We start from the raw sequence: 22,878 nt of genomic DNA on the forward strand, positions 1-22,878 counted from the left end.
TAAATGTCCCAACCAAAAGACACAGATTGGCTGAATGGATACAAAAACCAGACACATATATATGCTATCTACCCGAAACCCACTTCAGATGCAAAGACACATATAACCTGAAAGTGTGAGGATGGAAAACTAAAGTTTATGCAAATGGAAAGCAAAAGAAAACTGGGAGAGCAATCATCACATTCGACAAAACAGACCTTAAAGTAAGAATACTATAAACAATAAGGAAAGACACTGCATTATGATCAAAGGATCAATCCAAGAGGAAGACAGCAATTTTAAATATCTATTCACTACACGTTGCTGCCAAATACTAACTTAAATTGAAGAAACTAGGTAAAGCAACTAGATGATTAAGGTACGAATTAAATCAAATCCCTTATGATTATACAGTGAAACTGGCAAATAGATTCAAGACAGTATCTTGAAGATTCAAGACAGAATCAAGATAGACAAAGTGCCTGAAGAACTATGGAAGGAAGTTTGTGACATCATACAGGAGGCAATGATCAAGACCATCCCAAGAAAAACAAGCAAAAAAGAAAATGGTTCTCTGAGGAGGCGTTCAAAGCCTACGCCCCAACCAGTAATGCTGAAGGACTTGATGTTGAATGGTTCGATGAAGACCTACAAGACCTTTTAAAAGTAATACCCAAAAAAGATGTCCCTTTCAGTATAGGGAACTGGAATGTAAAAGGAGGAAGTCAAGAAACACTTGGGAGTAGCAGGCAAATTTGGCCTCGGGGTATGGAATGAAGCAGGTTAGAGGCTAACAGAGTTTTTCCAATAGAACACACTGGTCATAGAAAACACCCTCTTCCAACAACACAAGAGAAGACTCTACACATGGACATCACCAGATGGTCAACACTGAAATCAGATTGATTATATTCTTTGTAGCCAAAGATGGAGAAACTCTATACAGTCAGCAAAAACAAGACCAGGAGCTGACTATGTTTCAGACCATGAGCTCTTTACTGCCAAATTCATGCTTAAATTGAAGAAAGTAGGGACAATCACTAGACCATTCAGGTATGACCTAAATCTTATCCTTTATGAATATATGGTGGAAATGAGAAATAGATTTAAAGGACTAGATCTGATAGACAGAGTGCCTGATGAACTATGGACAGAGGTATGTGACACTGTAGAGGAGACAGGGATCAAGACCATCCCCAAGAAAAATAAATGCAAAAAGGCAAAATGGTTGTCTGAGGAGGCCTTACAAATAGCTGTGAAAAGAAAAGAAGCAAAAAGCAAAGGAGAAAAGGAAAGATATTCCCATTTGAATGCAGAATTCCAAATAGCAAGGAGAGATAAGAAAGCCTTCCTCAGCAATCAATGTAAAGAAATAGAGGAAAACAACAGAATGGGGAAGACTAGAGATCTCTTCAAGAAAATTAGAGATACCAAGGAAACACTTCATGTAAAGATGGGTTTGATAAAGGGAAGAAATGGTGTGGACCTAAGAGAAGTGGAAGATATTAAGAAGAGATGGCAAGAATACACAGAAGAACTGTACAAAAAATATCTTCATGACCCAGATAATCACTATGGTGTGATCACTCACCTAGAGCCAGACATACTGGCATATGAAGTCAAGTGAGCCTTAGAAAGCATCACTACAAACAAAGCTAGTGGAGGTGATGGAATTCCAGATGAACTATTGCAAATCCTGAAAGATGATGCTGTGAAAGTGCTTACTCAATATGCCAGCAAATTTGGAAAACTCAGCAGTGGTCACAGGACTAGAAAAGATCACTTTTCATTTCAATCTCACAGAAAGGCAATGCCAAACTACCACACAATTGCACTCATCTCACATGCTAGTAAAGTAATGCTCAAAATTCTCCAAGCCAGGTTTCAGTAATATGTGAACTGGGAAGTTCCAGAAGATCAAGCTAGTTTTAGAAAAGGTAGAAGCACCAGAGATCAAATTGCCAACATCCTTTGGATCATTAAAAAGCAAGAGAGTTCCATAAAGCATTTATTTTTGCTTTACTGAATACCAAAGCCTTTGACTGTGTGGATCACAATAAACTGTGGAAAAATTCTGAAAGAGATAGGAATACCAGACCATCTGACTTGCCTCTTCAGAAACCTATATGCCGGTCAGGAAGCAACAGTTAGAAGTGGACATATATATGGAATTTAGAAAGATGGTAACGATAACTCTATATGCAAAACAGAAAAAGAGACTCAGATGTATAGAACAGGCTTGTGGACTCTGTGGGAGAGGGCGAGGGTGGGATGTTTCAAGAGAACAGCATCAAAACATGTATATTATCTAGGGTGAAGCAGATCACCAGCCCAGGTTGGATGCATGAGACAAGTGCTCGGGCCTGGTGCACTGGGAAGACCCAGAGGGATGGGGTGGAGAGGGAGGTGGGAGTGGGGACCGGGATGGGGAATACATGTAAATCCATGGCTAATTCATTTCAATGTATGACAAAAACCACTGCAATGTTGTAAAGTAATTAGCCTCAAACTAATAAAAATAAATGGGAAAAAAAAAAAAAAAAGTGGACATGGAATAACAGACTGGTTCCAAATAGGAAAAGGAGTATGTCAAGACTGCATATTATCACCCTGCTTATTTAACTTATATGCAGAGTACATCATGAGAAATGCTGGGCTGGAGGAAGCACAAGCTGGAATCAAGATTACCAGGAGAAATATCAATAACCTCAGATATGCAGATGATACTACCCTTATGGCAGAGAGTGAAGAGGAACTAAAAAGCCTCTTGATGAAAGTGAAAGAGAAGAGTGAAAAAGTTAGCTTAAAGCTCAACATTCAGAAAACTAAGATCATGGCATCTCGTCCCATCACCTCATGGGAAATAGATGGGGAGACAGTGGAAACAGTGTCAGACTTCATTTTTGGGGGGCTCCAAAATCACTGCAGATGGTGACTGCAGCCATGAAATTAAGACGCTTACTCATTGGAAGGAAAGTTATGATCAACCTAGATAGCATATTACAAAGCAAAGACATTACTTTGCCAACAAAGGTACATCTGGTCAAGGCTATGGTTTTTCCAATGGTCATGTATGGATGTGAGAGTTGGACTGTGAAGAAAGCTGAGCGCTGAAGAATCAATGCTTTTGAACTGTGGCATTGAAGAAGACTCTTGAGAGTCCCTTGGACTGCAAGGAGATCCAACCAGTCCATCCTAAACGAGATAAGTCCTGGGTATTCACTGGAAGGATTGATGCTGAAGCTGAAACTCCAGTACTTTGGCCACCTGATGCAAAGAGTTGACTCATTGGAAAAGACCCTGATGCTGGGAGGGATTGGGGGCAGGAGGAGAAGGGGACGACAGAGGATGAGATGGCTGGATGGCATCACCATCTCAATGGGCATGAATTTGAGTAAACTCCGGGAGCTGGTGATGGACAGGGAGGCCTAGCATGCTGGGATTCACTGGGTCGCAAAGAGTCAGACACGACTGAGTGACTGAACTTAACTGAACCTATGGACAACTTACCTCTCACAAAGGAGGCAAAAACATACAATAGAGAAAAGACAATCTCTTAACAAGTGGTGCTGTGAAAACTGGTCAAAAACCTGTAAAATAATGAAACTAATGAAACACTTTGTAACACCAAACACAAATTTCAAAAGGATTAAAGATCTAAATGTTTAAGACCAGAAACTATAAAACTGTTAGAGTAAAACATAGGCAGAACACTCTGACATAAATCACAGCAAGATCCTCTATGACCCACCTCCCACAGTGATGGATATAAAAACAAATAAATAGGATCTAATTAAACTTGAAAGCTTTTGCACAACAAAGGAAACTGCTAACAAGGTTAAAAGGCAGTCTTCAGAATGGGATAATTTAATAGCAAATGAAACAAGTGACAAAGAATTAATCTCCTAAATATACAAGCAGTTCAAGCAGCTCAACACTAGGAAAAATAAAGAACCCAAAAACAAATGGGCCAAAGAACTGAACAGTCATTTCTCCAAAGAAGACATACCAATGGTAAACAAACACACAAAAGATGCTCAACATCACTCATTATCAGAGAAATATAAATCAAAATCACAATGAGGTACCATCTCACAATGATCAGAATGGCTGTCATTGAAAAGTCTACCAACAATAAATACTGCAGAGGGCACGGAGAAAAAGGAATCCTCTTATACTGTTGGTGGGAATGCAAACTAGCACAGCCACTATGAAGAACAGTGTGGAAATTCCTTAAAAAACTGGAAATAGAATTGAAATATGAGCCAGCAATCACACTGCTGAGCATACACACCCAGAAAATCAGAACTGAAAGATGCATATTGCCCAAAGTTCACTGCAGCACTGTTTATAATGGCTAGGACATGGAAGCAATCGAGATGTCCACTGGCAGATGAGATAAGCAAGCAGTGGTGCACAAACATAATGGAGTATTATTACCCAACTATAAAAAAGGACACATTTGAGTCAGTTCTAATGAATATGTTAACACATATACAGAATTTAGAAAGACAGTAACAATAACCGTATATGCAAGACAAGAAGAGAGACACAGATGTGAAGAACAGACTTTTGGACTATGAGGGAAAAGGCAAGGGTGGGATGATTTGAGAGAATAGGATTGAAACATGTATATTACCATATGGAAAACAGATGGCCAGTGCAAATTTGATACATGAAGCAGGGCACTCAAAGCTGGTGGTCTAGGACAACCCAGAGGGATGTGGTGGGAAAGAAGATAGGAGGAGGTTCCAGAATAGGGGAAATAGGTACACCCGTGGTTGACTCATGTCACTGTATGGCAAAAATCACAATAATACTGAAAAGTAATTAACATACAATTAAAATAAATAAACTTAAAAAAAGAAAAAAGAAAGCTTTGCCACAGGTGGTTGTGATCCACAGGGTCAAAAGCTTTAGCATAGTCACTAGATTGCTGGCATAGTCAATATATTGCTAGATATATACATAAAACATATCTTAGGTCTCTGCAATTTTTTTCTTTATTTATTTTTGAGTTGAAGGATAATTCCTTTACAGAATTTTGCTACTTTCTGTCAAACCTTAACATGAATCAGCCATAAGAACACATATGTCCCATTCAAGTTTGCTTATCAGGTGCATTATATTATAATTTGATACCTTTTCAATTATAGAGATATTTTCTTTCCTTATATCTTTGTGGAAAGGATTTCTAGATTGCTACGAGTTTTAGAATTTTGTTTCCATCTGTATCACTCCAGAACAACCCATTTTTGGGAGAACTGGTTAGTGGGGTGAAGACTGGGAGATGGATGAATATACAGCAGTACCAAGAGGAAAGAAGAAAACCAATATTCTGAATAAATTGTATTGTTTCAAATACAAATGCTTTCCACACATTCATCCACAAAGTGCCGCAGAGTGACATTTCAAACACAGATCACAGGGTCAGGAAATGGATATACACACATACAAGGCTGATTGTTTCCCGACAGTGTAATTCACATTGCAGCTCAGTGGGAAAGAAGGAGAGATTTCAAAAAAGCTGGATATCTTACACCACTCAAAAGAAATTTATGAGAAATGGATCAGAATTCAACAGACAAAGCTGAAAACCAGGAATCTTTTAGGAGGAAAACAGAAGACAACCCTGACAGCCTGGGAGACTCACACATTTCGTAGACTGGATGCAAGAAATACAAACAATTAAAGAATGAAAGTGAAAGAATAAAAGGAAAAAACAGCTTCTTGTGCTCAAAAGACATGTTAAATGACAAGATGGGACAAAGACTGAAAAGAAATATGTGAAAATATATGTCTCACAAAGGAGTTGCATGCAGACTCTACATAAAGAGCCCTAATGTTTTTGTTGACTCTCTCAGTCATGTACAACTCTTTGCAACCCCTTGGACGATAGCCCATCAGGCTCCTCTATCCATGGGATTCTCATGGACACCTTCCAGTGGTGTCCATCTGGGTGTGTGTCATCAAAACACACTCAGTGATGAAGTAAACAGTTTACCATGACAGACCTGAGAGACCCTAGTGACTAACAGCACTGGAGAGTGGGGATAGGGGGAATTGTGGGGGTGGATGGGAGACTGTCATCATTAGGTTTGACTCTCCAAGCCCTGGCCCTCTTCACATACCCAGCTCCTCAGTTTAGTGGTGGTTCAGATAGGACTTCGAGAGCCTGGGTCCCCAGCCCCCAGGCCAATGACTGGTACTGGTCTGCAGACTCTTACCGATGGGGTCACACAGCAGGAGGTGAATGAGACAAGTCTCATATATGTTTACAGCCATCCCTAGTACATTCAGATTCTCCAGGTGGCACTACTGGTAAAGATCCTGCACTGGCAAGCATGAGACCCAGGTTCAATACTTGGGTTAGGAAGACCCCTGAGAGAAGGAAATGGCAACCTATTCCAGTATTCATGCCTGGAAAATCCCAAGGACAGGAGAGCCTGGTGGGCTACAGTCCATAGAGGCCCAAAGATTCAGACATGACTGAATCAAATTAGCATGCACCTGTGAATCTGAATCATCCCGAAACTACCGCATATTTCTCAAACCTTTCTGTGGAAAAACCGTCTACATAAAACCAGTCCCTGGTGCCAGAAATGTTGCAGACCATTGTTTTCACACTGTAGTTTTGCAGGTCAGTGGGATGATGAAGAGGGGCAGACTCAGGGATGGATCCCATGTTCGATGAAGAGGGGCAGACTCAGGGATGGATCCCATGTTCCTACAGGGCCACGTAAGCCTCCTTTGGGGTGTTTCTGGATGGTCCCACAAGCTGTCTCCGGGCTACTTCTCACACTCCTTGGAGGTTCGGTTTGTTAATGTCCTGGATCCATGAGAATGTGTTAGACACCCACCAATCATGTGGAACAAGACATGCTCCCTCTAGACTGACATCCACCCCTTACTCTGCCCTTTGTGGCTGGTCCTGTGGATGGGAAACCAGCCGACTAAGTGATGGTGCAAGTCCATTTTCCTGCTATATGTAGTGGTGCTGATGGTATGCAGGCTGTGCATGTGTGCTAAGTTGCTTCAGTTGTGTCTGACTCTTTGTGACCCCATGGACTGTAATCCACCAGGCTCTTCTGTCCATGGAATTCTCCAGGCAAGAATAATAGAGTGGGTTGTCATTTCCTTCTCTATCTGCATACTCCAAAAGCAGTCCCAGAGCATTGCCTGGGTGCTGGACTTGCTGAGCCAGCACAGGGAGAGCTCATCCACCTTCTTCTTCAGGACTGGCTACACGACCTTGCCAGAATCATTTCTGGGGCCCAGGCCCTCCTTCTTGAGGGACACCCCTGTTAGGGTTTACAAGGGGCTCATAGCGTATAGTTAAAAAATGGCCCATTGTGGTAACATGACAAACAAGGGATGAAGTCACAGTGGCCACATTGCCCTGGTGGGTATCCTGTTTTTCTTAAGGCAATATCCTGTTTTTCCCTGCTGGTGTCAGTTTCTCAAGACTACATGACCACCCAATCATGAGACACCTCCGACTACATGATCAGACTGCAAACTAAAGATAAATTAAAGCCCCTTCCCTTTGGGACACACTTTCCAATTGATAGGCTATAAGAAGGGTTGGCTGTAAAAGGCACTGATTTCTCTTTAAAGCCAGTCATTTCCTTTTTCTCTTCCTATATTAAATCTTTCTCTGCCTGAATGCCTGGCTCAATCTGTTTTTCTCCAAGCTCATCTTACATTTCTGGTGCCAAAACTCGAAATCCAGGAGGGAAGACCCAAAGTGGCTAGGAAGGCTGCTCTCCCAAGTCCACCTCTGGAGGTTCCCTCCCTTGGACCTTGCCAAGAAATTGGGATGAGCCCCCAGGACAGGACTCCCCACTTGCTTTGCTGGATTGACATCCACACATCAGCTCTAATTTCATCAGCTGTAGAGATGAGTGAATCCCTGCTCTCTCGGATCCTCACTCTCATCCAGTTTTTTAAGCCCTAGCACTTGGTGGAGGATCCCCACGGCCCTTGGGCCCTTTGCTTCATGTCCCAGTCTCACTTTGAAATAAGGGACTCCTGTTTAAAGGTTGATCCTTGTTGCTGGCTGAGAAGGCCAAGAGAGCAGGGACACCTTTTCTCTTGGACCTTTCTTTTCAATTTTCACTCACCCTGGTTTGCCCTCCCTCCCTATTCAACTATTAACGGGAAATTCTCAGTCCCAGTCTACAAAATCTACCGCTTTAGGCTGACTCCTCCAAAACCTAAGCCCCTTGGGTTTTCAAGGAGAAATGAGGCCAAAGAGACTCCCTTATTACTCTAACTAATCTTATGGCCACAACATCGACTGGATAATACGTTTCAGTGGCCAGAAAACAGAAGTTTTGATTTTAGTACTTTATGGGACCTTGATAACTTTTGTCACAGCAAAGGCAAGTGGTCAGAGATCCCTTATGTTCAGGCTTTCTTTGTTCTCTGTTCTCTCTCTGTACTCCCTGTTCTTCTTCTCAAATACGTTTAGTCCATTCTGGGCCACATTCCCCTGATACTATACCTACTGATCCCTGTTCGGATTTTTTCTCCTCTTCTTTTGATCTTTCCGATCAGAGTTCACCTCCAATCACCTCTAATCCTCACACAGCAGACCCAGTTTCAAAAATTCCAACTTACATTACGCCTTCCGACCCCCACCCTCCCACTCCTCTTCCCTCTGGGTGCAGGCCACTATTGTGACCACCCTGTGCCCATGCCTTTGGGGTTCAGCTCCACCCCTACTACAAGTCTCTTGTCTGTCTCCTGACTTACCTAAATCCCCTCCTTATACCCAGATACTAAAGGCTAGAAAGAAACAGGACCCCAAATCCCTCCCCTCCCATCCCTTAGGAGAGGTGGCTGGTACAGAAGACATTGTTCAGGTATGCGTCACATTATCCCTCTGATTTATCTCAAATTTTAAAGCATCTCGGCTCCTTTTCCTCTAAACCTGACATTCATTTAAAAGAATTTAAATACCTCACTCAGTCTTATGACTTGATCTGGCATGATATTTACATTATACTCTCCTCTACTCTTCTCCCAGAAGAAAAAGAACAAGTCTGGCAAGCCTCTCAGCTTCATGCTGAAGAAATACATCAAACTGATGACACTAAGCCTGTAAGCACAGCTGCTGTTCCAAGGGACGACGCTAGTTGGGACTACCAGGCTGGGCATCTGGGGACAAATAGCCCGTAATCACACGGTGACTTGCCTTATCGCAGGCCTCCAAAAAGCAGGACCTAAAGCTATTAACTTTGATAAACTCAGAGAAATAACTCAAAGACCATACAAAAACCCAGCACAATTTCTAGCTTTATTAACAGAAGCCCTACAAAAAATATACAAAATTAATAGTTCCAACTTTCAACAGGAAGTATTACTGTTCTTAATACCCATTTTATCTCGTAATCATCCCCAGATATTTGGGGGATAAAAAACAAAACTAAAAAAAGGCAGAAGGCCCTCAAACCTCTCAATGAGATCGTTTAAATTTGACCTTTAAAAATCTCTGGGAAGAACAGGCAAAACTAGAATAGGCTCCGAGAAATCAGGTTAAATATTATCTCTTAGCCACTACCCTACACAGTTCCAAACCTCAATCCTCCAAAAAAGAAAAGAAATCATTCCGACCCTGTTACAAGTGTGGTAAAGAAGGGCACTGGGCCTCCTCATAAGTCCAGAACCCCTCTAGGTCCATGTCCTAATTGTGGCATAAATGGACACTGAAAGGTAGACTGCCCTATTCCCCCTTCAGGGATCTGGACATCTCCACTCAGTCCCAAGCAGGAATTCTCAGACCTACCTTCACATAGACTTCTCATACTTTCTGCTTAAGACTGAAGTTGCGTAGGTCCCCAGGCCCCAACTCTCATCACCTCTACAGAGCCCAGGGTAACTCTCACAGTGTCAGGTAAGCTGATCTCTTCTTATCGACACAGGGGCCACCTATTCTGCCATGCATGCTTATTCTGGAAAATTTTTAAAAAATTAAAGTCTCTCATATCTTTGTTGTGGGGGTTGACAATTTAGTGTCTACACCACAGATTACTGAACCTCTGCCTTGCACACTTCAAAATATCCCATTCACTCATTCTTTCTTCATACTCCTAAAATGCCTCACTCCAATCTTTGTAAGGTATCTACTCTTCAATTTAAGGCTTTCCTTACTATTCCAAATCCTTCTCCTGACTTGGCCTGGCTACTGCTTCTCAAATTATTTTCTCACCTCCTACCATACTCCTGTTTACATTTGTCTAAAAGACCCAACCAAGTTTCCCCATCAATCTCAATACCCTATTTCCCAAATACATCAACAGAGGTTAAAACCCATAACTTCCACGCTGCTGTGTCAGGGATTCTTGTACCCTATTTACTGTCCTTATAACACATCTACCCTACCTTTTAAAAAGATCCAAATGGTTCCTACTGCCTGGTTCAAGACTTAAGACTTATTAATGCTTCTGTTGTCCCCATTCACCCAGTAGTCCCAAATGCATATACTCTTCTTGCCCTTATTTCTCCTTCAACTACCTATTTCACTGCCCTGGAGTTCAAAGATTCATTTTTCACCATCCCTTTATACTGAGGCTCTCAAGATCTTTTTGTGTTTACCTGGACAGATCCAGAGAGTCATCACACCCAACAATTCACTGTCCCTCACCAAGGTCCTTTGTGATAGCCCTCATTTCTCTGGTTAAGCCCTGGCCTCAGACTTCAGTTCAGTCGCTCAGTCATGTCTGACTCTTTGCGACCCCATGAATCACAGAACGCCAGGCCTCCCTGTCCATCACCAACTCCCAGAGTTTACTCAAACTCATGACCATCGAGTTGGTGATGCCATCCAGCCATCTCATCCTCTGCCACCCCCTTCTCCTCCTGCCCCCAAGCCCTCCCAGCATCAGGGTCTTTTCCAATGAGTCAACTCTTCGCATCAGGTGGCCAAAGTAGTGGAGTTTCAGTTTCAGCATCAGTCTTTCCAATGAACACCCAAGCCTTATTTCCTTTAGGATGGACTGGCTGGATCTCCTTGCAGTCCAAGGGGCTCTTAAGAGTCTTCTCCAATGCCACAGTTCAAAAGCATTGATTCTTCAGCGCTCAGCTTTCTTCACAGTCCAACTCTCACATCCATACATGACCACTTGAAAAACCACAGCCTTGACCAGATGGACCTTTGCTGGCAAAGTAATGTCTCTGCTTCGTAATATGCTATCTAGTTTGATCATAACTTTCCTTCCAAGGAGTAAGCATCTTTCAATTCCATGGCTGCAGTCACCATCCGCAGTGATTTTGGAGCCTCCAAAAAATGAAGTCTGACACTGTTTCCACTGTCTCCCCATCTATTTCCCATGAGGTGATGGGACGAGATGCCATGATCTTAGTTTTCTGAATGTTAAGCTTTAAGCCAACTTTCTCAATCTCCTCTTTCACTTTCATCAAGAGGCTTTTTAGTTCCTCTTCACTCTCTGCCATAAGGGTGGTGACATCTGCATGTCTGAGGTTATTGATATTTCTCCTTGCAATCTTAATTCCAGCTTGTGCTTCTTCCAGCCCAGCATTTCTCATGATGTACTCTGCATATAAGTTAAATAAGCAGGGTGACAATATACAGGCTTGATGTACTCCTTTTCCTATTTGGAACCATTCTGTTGTTCCATGTCCAGTTCTAACTGTTGCTTTCTCAAAAGGCAGGTCAGGTGGTCTGGTATTCCCATCTATTTAAGAATTTTCCACAGTTTATTGTGATCCACGCAGTCAAAGGCTTTGTCTTAGTCAATAAAGCAGAAATAGATGTTTTTCTGGAAATCTCTTGCTTTTTCAATTATCCAGCAGATATTGGCAATTTGATCTCTGGCCCCTTGGCCTTTTCTAAAACCAGCTTGAACATATGGAAGTTCTCGGTTCATGTATTGCTGAAGCCTGGCTTGCAGAATTTTGAGCATTATTTTACTAGTGTGTGAGATGAGTGCAATTGTGTGGTAGTTTGAGCATTCTTTGGCATTGCCTTTCTTAGGGATTAGAATGAAAAGTGACTTTTTCCAGTCCTGTGGCCACTGCTGAGTTTTCCAAATTTGCTAGCATATTGAGTGCAGCATTTTCACAGCATCATCTTTCAGGATTTGAAACAGCTTAACTGGAATTCCATCACATCCACTAGTTTTGTTTGTAGTGATGCTTTCTAAGGCCCACTTGACTTCACATTCCAGGATGTCTGGCTCTAGGTCAGTGATCACACTATTGTGATTATCTTGGTGGTGAAGATCTTTTTTGTACAGTTCCTCTGTGTATTCTTGCCACCTATTCTTAATGTCTTCCGCTTCTGTTAGGTCCATACCATTTTGGTCTTTTATCAAACCCATCTTTGCCTGAAATGTTCCCTTGATATCTCTAACTTTCTTGAAGAGATCTCTAGTCTATCCCATTTATTGTTTTTCTCTATTTCTTTGCATTGATGGCTGAGGAAGGCTTTCTTATCTCTCCTGGCTATTCTTTGGAACTCTGCATCCAAATGGGAATATCTTTCCTTTTCTGCTTTGCTTTTCACTTCTCTTCACAGCTATTTGAAAGGCCTCCTCAGACAACCATTTTGCCTTTTTGCATTTCTTTTCCTTGGGGTTGGTCTTGATCTCTGTCTCTGGCCTCAGACTTAACCTCCCTCAATTTTGCCCCAGGCTCTATCCTCCAGATACATAGATTATCTTCTCCTTTTATCCCCTCACTCATATCCTCTAAGTGACATACAATACAATTTAACTTCCTAGCCAATCAGGGCTATCAAGTGTCTCCTATTAAGGCCCAATTTTCCCTTCCTGAGGTCACCTATCGTGGCATTCTCCTGGGCACCAACAAAAAAGACATATAACTACTGATAGAAAGTCCCTTATATCTGCCTTACCACTCACTACATCAAAAATGGAAATTCTGTCCTTCCTGGCTTGGCTGTGTATCTATGCCTCTGGAACCCCAATTTTGCCCTGCTACCATACCCCCTATATCAAGCTAAGCAGCACAGATCTTTTGGAGCCTCTTGAGCCTAAGTCCAATGTCTGTTCAACTTTTAATGCTCTAAAACAAGCTATTCTCTCGGTCCCAGCTTTAACACTGCCTGATATCTCTTACCCTTTTATACTCTATACTACTGAAAGACATAAAATTGCCCTAGGAGTCTTAGGACAGATGCAGGGCCCTTTCTTTGCCCCCACTGCTTGTCTGCCAAAACAACTGTATATCATCATACAGGGATGGGCCAGCCAGTCTATGTGCTCTGGCCACAGCTATACTTCTCACTCAAGAAAGCAAGGGAAGCCCATAGTCATTTGTTCACCACATGACCTTAAGAACTTACTCTCACAAAGGTCACTGCCCTTCTATCACCTTCTCGAGTTCAATTAATTCATGTCACCCTCCTAGAATCTCCCGAGTTCTATTCTGAACCCCGCTCTACTCTCACCCTCACCACCCTCATCCCTAATTCTTCTGAGCCTCCAATTCACATTAGAAGACTTGATAACTCATTTACCCCATATCTCCTCAGGTCTTTTAAATAATCCTGATCTTACCTGAAATATCTCTATTGCCCCTAACAACAAAACCCTCCATATTGCACTAATCCACAACCAAAAGAGCAATTCAATTATTCAATTAGGAATAGCTGTGGGGATTGGAACAGGGAAAGCAGAAGTCACAACCTCTTTAAACTACTATCAACCTCACTAGGATCTTACTGAGGGCCTAGAAGTAGCCTCTGGCCTTATCAATCTCCAGGGCCAACTAGAGTCCCTGGCAGCTGTGATCCTTCAAAACAAGAAGAGGGTTAGAACTTCTCACAGTGGAAAAAGAAGGCCTATGTCTTTTTTATAGGAAGCCTGCTGTTTCTACGCCAATAAATCAGGCATTGTAAAGAAGGCAGCAAGGAATCTGACAAACAGAGCCTCAAGGGCATCAACATCTCAGTAATTTATGGGAAAACTGGTTAAGCAATTTGAATTGGATGCCATGAGCCCAACTTTTACTGGGCCCCCTTTTCACATTAACCCTTATTCTGACTTTCAGTTTCTGTCTAATTCATCCTTTTTCAATGTTTCTCCAGGATCGCTTATGGGCCTTCACCAACCAGATTGTTCATGAGGTTCTTATTAACACTAATTATCAAAAGCTTGGAAGCCACTCAAACTTCCCCTAACCCATATTCCAGCCTTTTCTTATCTTATTCCACAATGACGTCCCAAACCAGTACAAAGCAGATACAGAAGACTGACCCTCGGCCCTTATCCTATATCAAAAAAGCTAGAATGTTAGGATTCACAAGAGTTTATAGCATATAGATAGAAAACGGCCCATTGTGACGACCTGACAAACAAGGGATGATGTCACAGTGGCCACAAGGCCGAGGTGGGGATCCTAATTTTCCTTTAGGGGATACCCTGTTTTTCCCTGCTGGTGCCAGCTTCTCAAGGTTATGAGATCACGAGACTGTGAGACCACTCCGACTACAGGAGCACAAGACCCCCCGCTGCAGGCGAAACTAAGGCCTCCACCCTTTTCGGAGCAATTTCCCATCTATAGGGTATAAGATTTTAGCTGTACAGGGTATAAGGGTTAGCTGTAAAGGGCGAGCACTGGTTTCTCTTTAAACACAGTCCCTTTCTCCCTTACTATATAATAAATCTTTCTCCGCCTGAATGACAGGGCTTGCTCTCTTTTTCTTCACGCTGGCCCTACAACCCTCATCCCTCCTTCCTCCCATACAAGCTTCTGCAGCCAGGACCCAAGTCCGGCCTGAATGGATCCCACACTAAATCAGCGACCAGCCCCTGAGGGAACCAGACAAAGGGGATCAAGAGCCCCCGGAGAAGAACCGGGAAACTGGCCTGTGGCGTACCAACCGCTGGGGTCCTGAGGTCTGGGGAGGTAGACTTGTCCGGAGTCACGGCCCAGGGGAAGAGGAGAGGGTCCCGGCCATGGGAGTCTGCCCGCCCTAGCCGGGTCGCGGACAAGGGATTCGGGGAGAGGCAGAGCCCGGTGTGGGTCGCGGGCCCCAGGGAAGAGGCGGGGTCTCAGCGATGGAGTCCCTGGGTCTGAGGAGGCGGCAGCGGCCCACTGAGGGTACAGGGCTTGGGGTTTGGGGAGGAAACCGCCCGGCCTGGCGAGGGTCGTGCGGCCTGGGTACGGGAAAGAAATGGACCGGTCAGGTGGTGTTGCGAGACTGTGCTCCTGGGTTCAGAAGAGAGGTGGCGACTTACCTAGCGGGGGTAGCGGGCCTGGGGTCGGGTGAGGAGACAGAAGCCGGCGGGGGTCGCTGACCTTACATTCCTACCGTCAGGGATAGAGTGGCGCCCCGCCCCACTCGGGGGCCTGCGTCAATTCACGGTAGCTTCCAAACTGGCTGCTGTAGGAGCACCTAATAACTGTCGCCTCTATCGTGCGTCACCGAGACGCGTAGCGTCATCACTGCGCCGCCAGTCGGCCCTCTTACCGGGGTTGCCCGGGGCGCACGAGTGGCCGGGAAGGAGCTCAGAAGCGGAAGTGTGAACCCAGGCTGAGGATATCGGTCAACTAACCAAAAGCACTGGAGGCGTGCAACTACTTTCAAGCTTGCGTTTTAGGGTGAGCTTGAACAACTTTGGTAGTAGAAAAAATAACCGATAAATCTATTTTATGTGGAGGCGGAATTACTTACATGAACTTTGGTCCCCGGACTGCTTTATTTCTCCTTATCCTTTTAACGTTATGGATAGATCATCTAGGCGGCTTATGTGCACCGCGTTTTTGTATAAAATTTCTCTTTTAGGTGGGGAGGGGGCGGGGGAGTGGTAGGTTCTAAGATCTCCCCCCCCGCCCCCCTTAACTTTAAATTTTTCATCTGTGTTTGATCTCTTTCAGGAGGTAATTTCAAGTTCTTAGGAGTTAAAGTCTACTTCTCAGTAGTATAAATACAACTTTGTTGTAGTTTAGTGGCTCAGTCGTGTCCAACTCTCTGCCACTGGAGCCTACAAGATTTTTCTGTCCATTAGAATTCTCTAGGCAAGAATACTGGAGTGGTTTGCCATGCCCTCCTCCATGGGATCTTCCCAACCCAGGAATTCAACCCAAGTCTCTTGCATTGCAGGTGGATTCTTTACTGCCTGAGCCACGAAAGAAGCCCTCTCAGTAGTTTATAGTTTTGTTGTTTGGTAGCTGAGTCCTGTCTGACTATGACTCCGGGTGTCAAACCCACATCTCCTAGATTGCAGGTAGATTCTTTATTTCTGGAGCTACCTGCTAAATATCTCTTGTTAAAATATGGTTTTATTTTGTATTTATAAAATTGCAAACTTTGTGTTTTGTCTACTGGGGGGGGAAAAAAAAGCACCATCTCAAAGCTGAGAATTGTTTTTTAATCCAAGAACTTGCTGAGGACTTAAACCCAGGAATTATCCTCTCAGATTTTTCTGAGACTTTTCTCTCAGAAGAAGTAAGGAAGGTGCCAGGATATATAGGACTTCTTGCAACAGAGAAGATTGGAACATCAGAAGATGACAGCAATTTAGGGAAAACCAGGCATTACAAGTTAATGAATTTAGTGTTTTTCTATATATGTGAAGATACAAGTGCCTGGGTTCATTGAATCATGCCTTCAATCATTCCTTTGATGTGTTCCTCAGAGATCTTGGGCTTCAGTGATGGCTCAGTGGTAAAAATAATAATAATAATAATAATCTGCCTACAGCACAAGAGATACCAGGAACCAGTTTGATTCCTGGGTAGGGAAGATCCCCTGAAGAAGGAAATGACAACCCACTCCTGTATTCTCACCTGGAGAATTCCATGGACAGAGGACTCTGGCATGCTACAGTCCATTGGGTCCCAAAGAGTCAGATGCAACTGATTAACTAATATTTCATTCCCTTCTATAGGAATTAATGATAGGATGAGCCTGTGTGTCCTGAAAAAGGGAAAATGTTTATAACCAAACTGATACTCTTGTGCACCCACAGCCCTCATCTTTAACCAAAGTCCATCTTAGGCTCTCAGAGTGCTGCTTGTGGCTGGAACCTCACACATGTACTGGAAATGCTGTTCAGAAATTGTTGCACATGACAACACCGATCTTGTGTGCCAGAATTATGGTTTTCTTCATCCTGACCCACCTCAGTGCAGCATTGGGGCAGCTACAGTGGCCAAGTTTTGGTGGCCTAAACATCTTTGCTTAGTGATATGGCAGATGTTTTTCCATGTTTCATGACTAAAGATAAATGTGTGAGTTTACTTGGTCACAAGAGGACCACAACATTGTAATTCTATGCAGTTATTTCTGTGCATTGGGAAGCTGATGCTTGTTTGTTCTGGGTGTCAGTTCAGTGAATGTATTAGTCCCTCTTTGCAACCCAGGGACTGTTACACCACCAGGTTCCTCTGTATATGGAATTCTGCAGGCAAAAATACTGAAGTGGGTTGCTATGCCCTCTTCCAGGGAATATTCCTGAAACAGGGACCAAACCTGGGTCTCCAGTATTGCAGGCAGATTCTCTTAACATCTGAACCATCAGAGAAACCCATGTCAGTTCTGGAGAGAGGCAAATATTAATACAAGTCTCTGTTTGCATTTATCACACACAGACATCTTCTCAGAGAACAAACAAACTTTTCACTCTGAATCTGTGAATGAGCTGCCACTCATATGGATTTTTTTGAGGGGTAGGGGGGAGTTGCAAGGGGAGCTTTCTCAATCCCTGAAGGAGACAGCTTTATACCTTGGGTTGGCAAAACCCTCTGCCTCTGCCAGAGGAGCATCAAAAAACTCTGGGATAGAAACAGAACCTCTTTCAATCTGTGCAGTAAGGTGGGAGCCTGCCCCAGGGGGTAGAGAGGTACTGTGGGCCAAAATTCATCTGGGCATAGGCCAGAGAGGTCTGGGATGGGCACAGTCACACCTAAACAGGGGCAGGATTCTGCTGATGATAGGAATGTAAGCTCTTCTGGCTGCATCCAGCTTCCAGGGGTGATGGGAGGTCTCAGAGCAGAGGGTAGGGGTGAAGGGGAAGATTCCAGAAGCCAATGACAAATTAGCACTTACCTTCTCATTTCAGAAAGCTGAATGCTGAAGAACTGATACTTTTGAACTGTGTTGTTGGAGACTCTTGAGACTCCTTTGCTCTGCAAAGTTTAACCAATAAATCCTACAGGAAATCAGTCCAAAAATGCATTGGAAGGACTGATGCTGAAGCCAAAGTTCCAGTACTTTTGCCATCTGATGGGAAGAACTGACTCATTAGAAAAGACCCTAATGCTGGAAAAGATTGAGGGCAGGAAGAGAAGGAAATAAAAGAGGATGAGATGGTTGGATGGTATCCATGACTCAATGGACATGAGTTTGAGCAACTCCAGGAGATGAAGACAGGGAAGTCTGGCATGTGGCAGTCCATGGGATTGCAAAGAGTTGGATACAACTGAACAACTGAATAACAATAATCTTGTATTGAAAAGCCGAGACATCACTTTGCTGACAAGGGTCCGTCTAAACTATGTTTTTTCCAGTGGTCATGTACAGGTGTGAGACTTGGACCATGAAGAAAGCTTAGTGCTGAAGAATTGATGCTTTTGAACTGTGGTGCTGGAGAATGTGCCAGTGTCACTGGTGTCACACTAAATTAATTCTCACAACCACACAGGATTATGAGAGACAGTGCAGGAAGAGTTCATGAAGGAGTAACTCCCCAAGAAAATGCTGAGTGCTTATTTATTGAGAACCTATCTGGAATTCAGTAACAGGGCTCAGCAAAGCAATAGTAAAACTTTGAAGATAAGCAACGTTTCTTCAACATCTCCGGAGGCTGAAGTGTCAGCCAAGGTATCTGCCTTAAGCTCATGAGAAATAGCATGTAAAGAAAGGGTCAGAACAGTCTCCAGAAATCAGGACCTTGAGAAAGTGATAATATTAATATTACTACAATCCCCTCTTCTTGTTTTATTAAGGAGCATGTTGATTCTATTCTTGTTGGAGAAATAGTGTCCGCATAACTATAGTGTGAGTAAGGTGTGAAAACAAGGTGATTAATGTTCAGACTAAAAATAAAACACAAAGAATAATTATTTGCAATATGCATGGGAAAAACCATGGTTTCAAGTGAAGTTTAGAGAACCAGTTTTTAGGATTCAGCCAGGTAGCGGTCTCAGAGAGTGTTTGGAGAATGGCATCAGAGTAATGTTGTTGGAGAGTCTTTATTCATTCAGTAAGTATGTTTTGTAAATGTAACATTGAATCATTAAGCATAGAATCTGTCCTTGCTAAGTCTTATTACTTTCCTGTATCAATAATCTTTCAGGTCTCCAATTTTCTGTAGTATAGTTGTAGGGGAAAGGAGCTGTGTAGAGAAATTATTGGAATGGCAGACATGCCAGTTGAAACTATCAAAAATACCTATGTCCACCCAAGAATAACCACATAAAAGAATAGGTTTATGGTAGGACATGCCCAGAGTCACATCACTGAGAAAGCCAGCAGTAAAAACAAATTTTGTTGTTTAACAGTAACAACTAGACATTCAGATTTTGGATGCCTTATTATGTTGTTCATATTACCATTGTGGGCCTTTATAAGCACATATTTTTGCACCTCTGAGACTAGTAATACAGAAAAAGCAGGTGAGTCCCATTAGTTTTCCAAGGGTCATGTAGAATGTGTATAGGAATGTCAGGAGGGTGTGGGAGCCTTTAACCTGCCATGGTGGCAGAATCATTAGTGTAAATAGGAATTTCATGATCTTCCCAAGTGACAGTGGAAAATAAGGGAAGGTTCAATAAATGAGCCCAATAAGTAAGGTTGTAACTGGAAGGTTGAATGGTGTGAAGGAAAAGGAGAAAAAAAGAAGAAAGGCACACATAGTTTTACCTTACTAGCAGAGTTTGCAGTTAGAGTGGTTAAAAGGGAAAGCAACGTATTTTCAGGTGTAATGGGAATGCCGGTATTAACAAGAGCTTTTCAACCCTTGAAGTAAAGCAGTTAATAGCACCTCAAGTGAAATCAGTGACTGGTGAGGAGATATGAGGTCTCTTCAGAGGAGGCATGCCAGAGGTAATACTGGATTGGCAGTCAATTGAAAGGTGGGTAGTGGCTTATTTAGTCTGCAGTGCCAACTCTTAGTAAAGTTTAACACAATGAGCAAGTATCCAGAGAGGACCTGATAAAAAAGTGACATATCATCTTCCCCATGTTAGGAATTTCATTAGACCCTGCCAGACATGTGGTGGTTTAGTCACTAAGTTGATTCTGACTCTTGTGATCCCATGGACTTTAGCCTGCTAGGCTCCTCTGCCATGGTATTCTCCAGGCAAGAATACTAGAGTGGATTGCCATTTCCTTCTCCAAGGGATCTTCCCAAACCAGGAATCAAATCTGGGTCTCCTGCATTGCAGGCAAATTCTTTACTGACTGAGATAGGAGGGAATCCCATACAGGAGATAAGGGTTGCCGATACAAAACCAGACCTCGAAAAATTGTGGATATGCAAGATGTCAATGTGCCAAGGAAAGTGAAAAATTTTGTGAAAGTGTTAAATGATTAGTGCTAAATGAAGCAACATATAGCCTTTCGCTTGGGGGGGGGACTAATTCCTTCTTTTTTTGTTTTGCTTATTTAAGAAAAATTTTATTAAACCATTAGCTCATTTCACAATAGCTTTACCTGTAGGGTCATGAAGAATTCCAATCATATGCATGATAGTCCACAAGTGTAAAAACTATTATAATTGGGAGGATGTATAAGTAGGGGAATTGTCAGTTTTAATTGTTTTCGGGTGGCCCTAACAGCAAAATCAGAGAAGGCAATGGCACCCCACTCCAGTACTCTTGCCTGGAAAAATCCAATGGACGGAGGAGCCTGTTAGGCTGCAGTCCATGGGGTAGTGAAGAGTCAGACATGGCTGAGCGACTTCACTTTCACTTTTCAACTTGATGCATTGGAGAAGGAAATGGCAACCCACTCCAGTGTTCTTGCCTGGAGAATCCCAGGGATGGGGTCACACAGGGTCGGATACAACTGAAGTGACTTAGCAGTAGCAGTAGTAACAGCAAAATATTTCTAAAGATGTGCTTGGATGTTTTGCTTTTTCTCCATGGTGAGCTGAGCACAAAGGAAACCAGAAAATCTGTCAATAGTTACATAGATATAAATGAGAGGTTTAAAAGGTGGATAATGAGTAACATCCATTTGCCATATTTCATTTGAAGAGGGTCCTCTATGGTTGACATTGGCAGCTGAAGAAGAGGGGGTTAGAGATGGACAAGTTGGATAGATGCAAATTATTTATTTAGTTGCATTATCAGTTAGAGAAAACTGTGTTAAGATCTAGCTCCTTGATGAAAGAATGGATGTGATTGAAAGGCACCTGTAAGTAAAGATCCCATAAAACAAAAATTAGAATTAGTTTGATGATTACCATATACTAGAGTTCCAGGAAATCGTGACTGCCTTCCAATGTGGGCTATAGAAAGAGAAGCTTGACATAGATGGGTATGCCTATCCCATGGCACAGACAATTCTAATGACCTAGAATGTTAAAGAAAATGAAGGGTTAAAGGACTGGGCAACTGAAAAGAAAATTATGTAGGTTGAATGGAAGTGTGGAGCAACTGAAATCCAGGATACTCTCAAGGAGGGAAATGTTGAATTTTTCCTGGAGTTACGATTAGTCCTTGAGTAGTTAAATAGACTTGCAGAGAGAAAAGATCTTATGTTAGTTGATTACAGAATGAATGAGAAATTAAAATATTGTCCATATAATGGTAAATGTTCAGTTCGGTCTCTCAGTGGGGTCTGACTCTGACCCCATGAATCACAGCACGCTAGGCCTCCCTGTCCATCACCAACTCCCGAAGTTTACCCAGATTCATGTCCATCGAGTTGGTGATGCCATCCAGCCATCTTATCTGTTGTCACCCCCTTTTCCTCCTGCACCCAATCCCTCCCAGCATCAGGGTCTTTTCCAAAGAGTCAACTCTTCACATGAGGTGGCCAAAGTCTTGGGGTTTCAGCTTCAGCATCAGTCCTTCTAGTGAACACCAGGACTGATCTCCTTTAGGATGGACTGATTGGATTACCTTGCTGTCCAAGAGACTCTCAAGAGTCTTCTCCAAAACCACAGTTCAAAAGCATCAATTCTTCAGCACTCAGCTTTCTTCACAGTCCAACTCTCACATCCATACATGACCACTGGAAAAACCATAGGCTTGACTAGACAGACCTTTGTTGGCAAAGTAATATCTCTGCTTTTTTTAATATGCTGTCTAAGTTGGTCATAAGTTTCCTTCCAAGGAATAGGATGTTTTAATTTCATGCCTGCAATCACCATCTGCAGTGATTTTGGAGCCCCCCCCCCCCAAAAATAAATAAATAAATAAATAAATAAAGTCTTACACTGTTTCCGCTGTTTCCCCATCTATTTCCCTTGAAGTGATAGGACCATGCCATTATCTTAGTTTTCTGAATGTTGAGCTTTAAGCCAACTTTTTCACTCTCTTTCACTTTCATCAAGAGGCTTTTTAGTTCCTCTTCACTTTCTACCATAAGGGTGCATATCTGAGGCTATTGATAATTCTCATGGCAATCTTAATTCCAGCTTGTGCTTCTTCCAGCCCAGGGTTTCTCATGATGTACTCTGCATATAAGTTAAATAAGCAGGGTGACAATATACAGGATTGATGTACTCCTTTTCCTGTTTGGAACCAATCTGTTGTTCCATGCCCAGTTCTAACTGTTGCTTCCTAACCTGCATACAAGTTTCTCAAGAGGCAGATCAGGTGGTCTGATATTTCCATCTCTTTCAGAATTTTCCACAGTTTCAGTCGGATATTTTTACCTTAAGGATGTAGATTAGAAGTCAGCAATATGTCAGACAAAAAGCCATGAAAATTGTAATCATATTTAGTGGTCTGTGT

At 42.7% G+C, this 22,878-nt stretch overlaps 2 long non-coding RNA genes across 2 annotated transcripts in view; one reads left to right on the top strand and one right to left on the bottom strand.

The window, feature by feature from the left end:
* Window positions 1–15,426, bottom strand: part of LOC139033270 (uncharacterized) — a 72,216-nt gene extending 56,790 nt beyond the window's left edge. The window contains exon 1 of the long non-coding RNA XR_011485877.1: window positions 15,207–15,426. This is a non-coding gene — a long non-coding RNA (uncharacterized lncRNA). The remainder of the gene's footprint in view (window positions 1–15,206) is intronic.
* A 7-nt stretch (window positions 15,427–15,433) lies between these two features.
* On the top strand, window positions 15,434–21,731 carry LOC139033271 (uncharacterized). The gene is made up of 2 exons (XR_011485878.1): window positions 15,434–15,570; window positions 18,033–21,731. It is a non-coding gene; the product is annotated as an uncharacterized lncRNA (long non-coding RNA).
* The last annotated feature ends 1,147 nt before the right edge of the window (window positions 21,732–22,878 follow it).

This window comes from Odocoileus virginianus, chromosome Y, assembly GCF_023699985.2.
Source record: "Odocoileus virginianus isolate 20LAN1187 ecotype Illinois chromosome Y, Ovbor_1.2, whole genome shotgun sequence".
In the NCBI taxonomy this organism is placed as follows: Eukaryota; Metazoa; Chordata; class Mammalia; order Artiodactyla; family Cervidae; genus Odocoileus; species Odocoileus virginianus.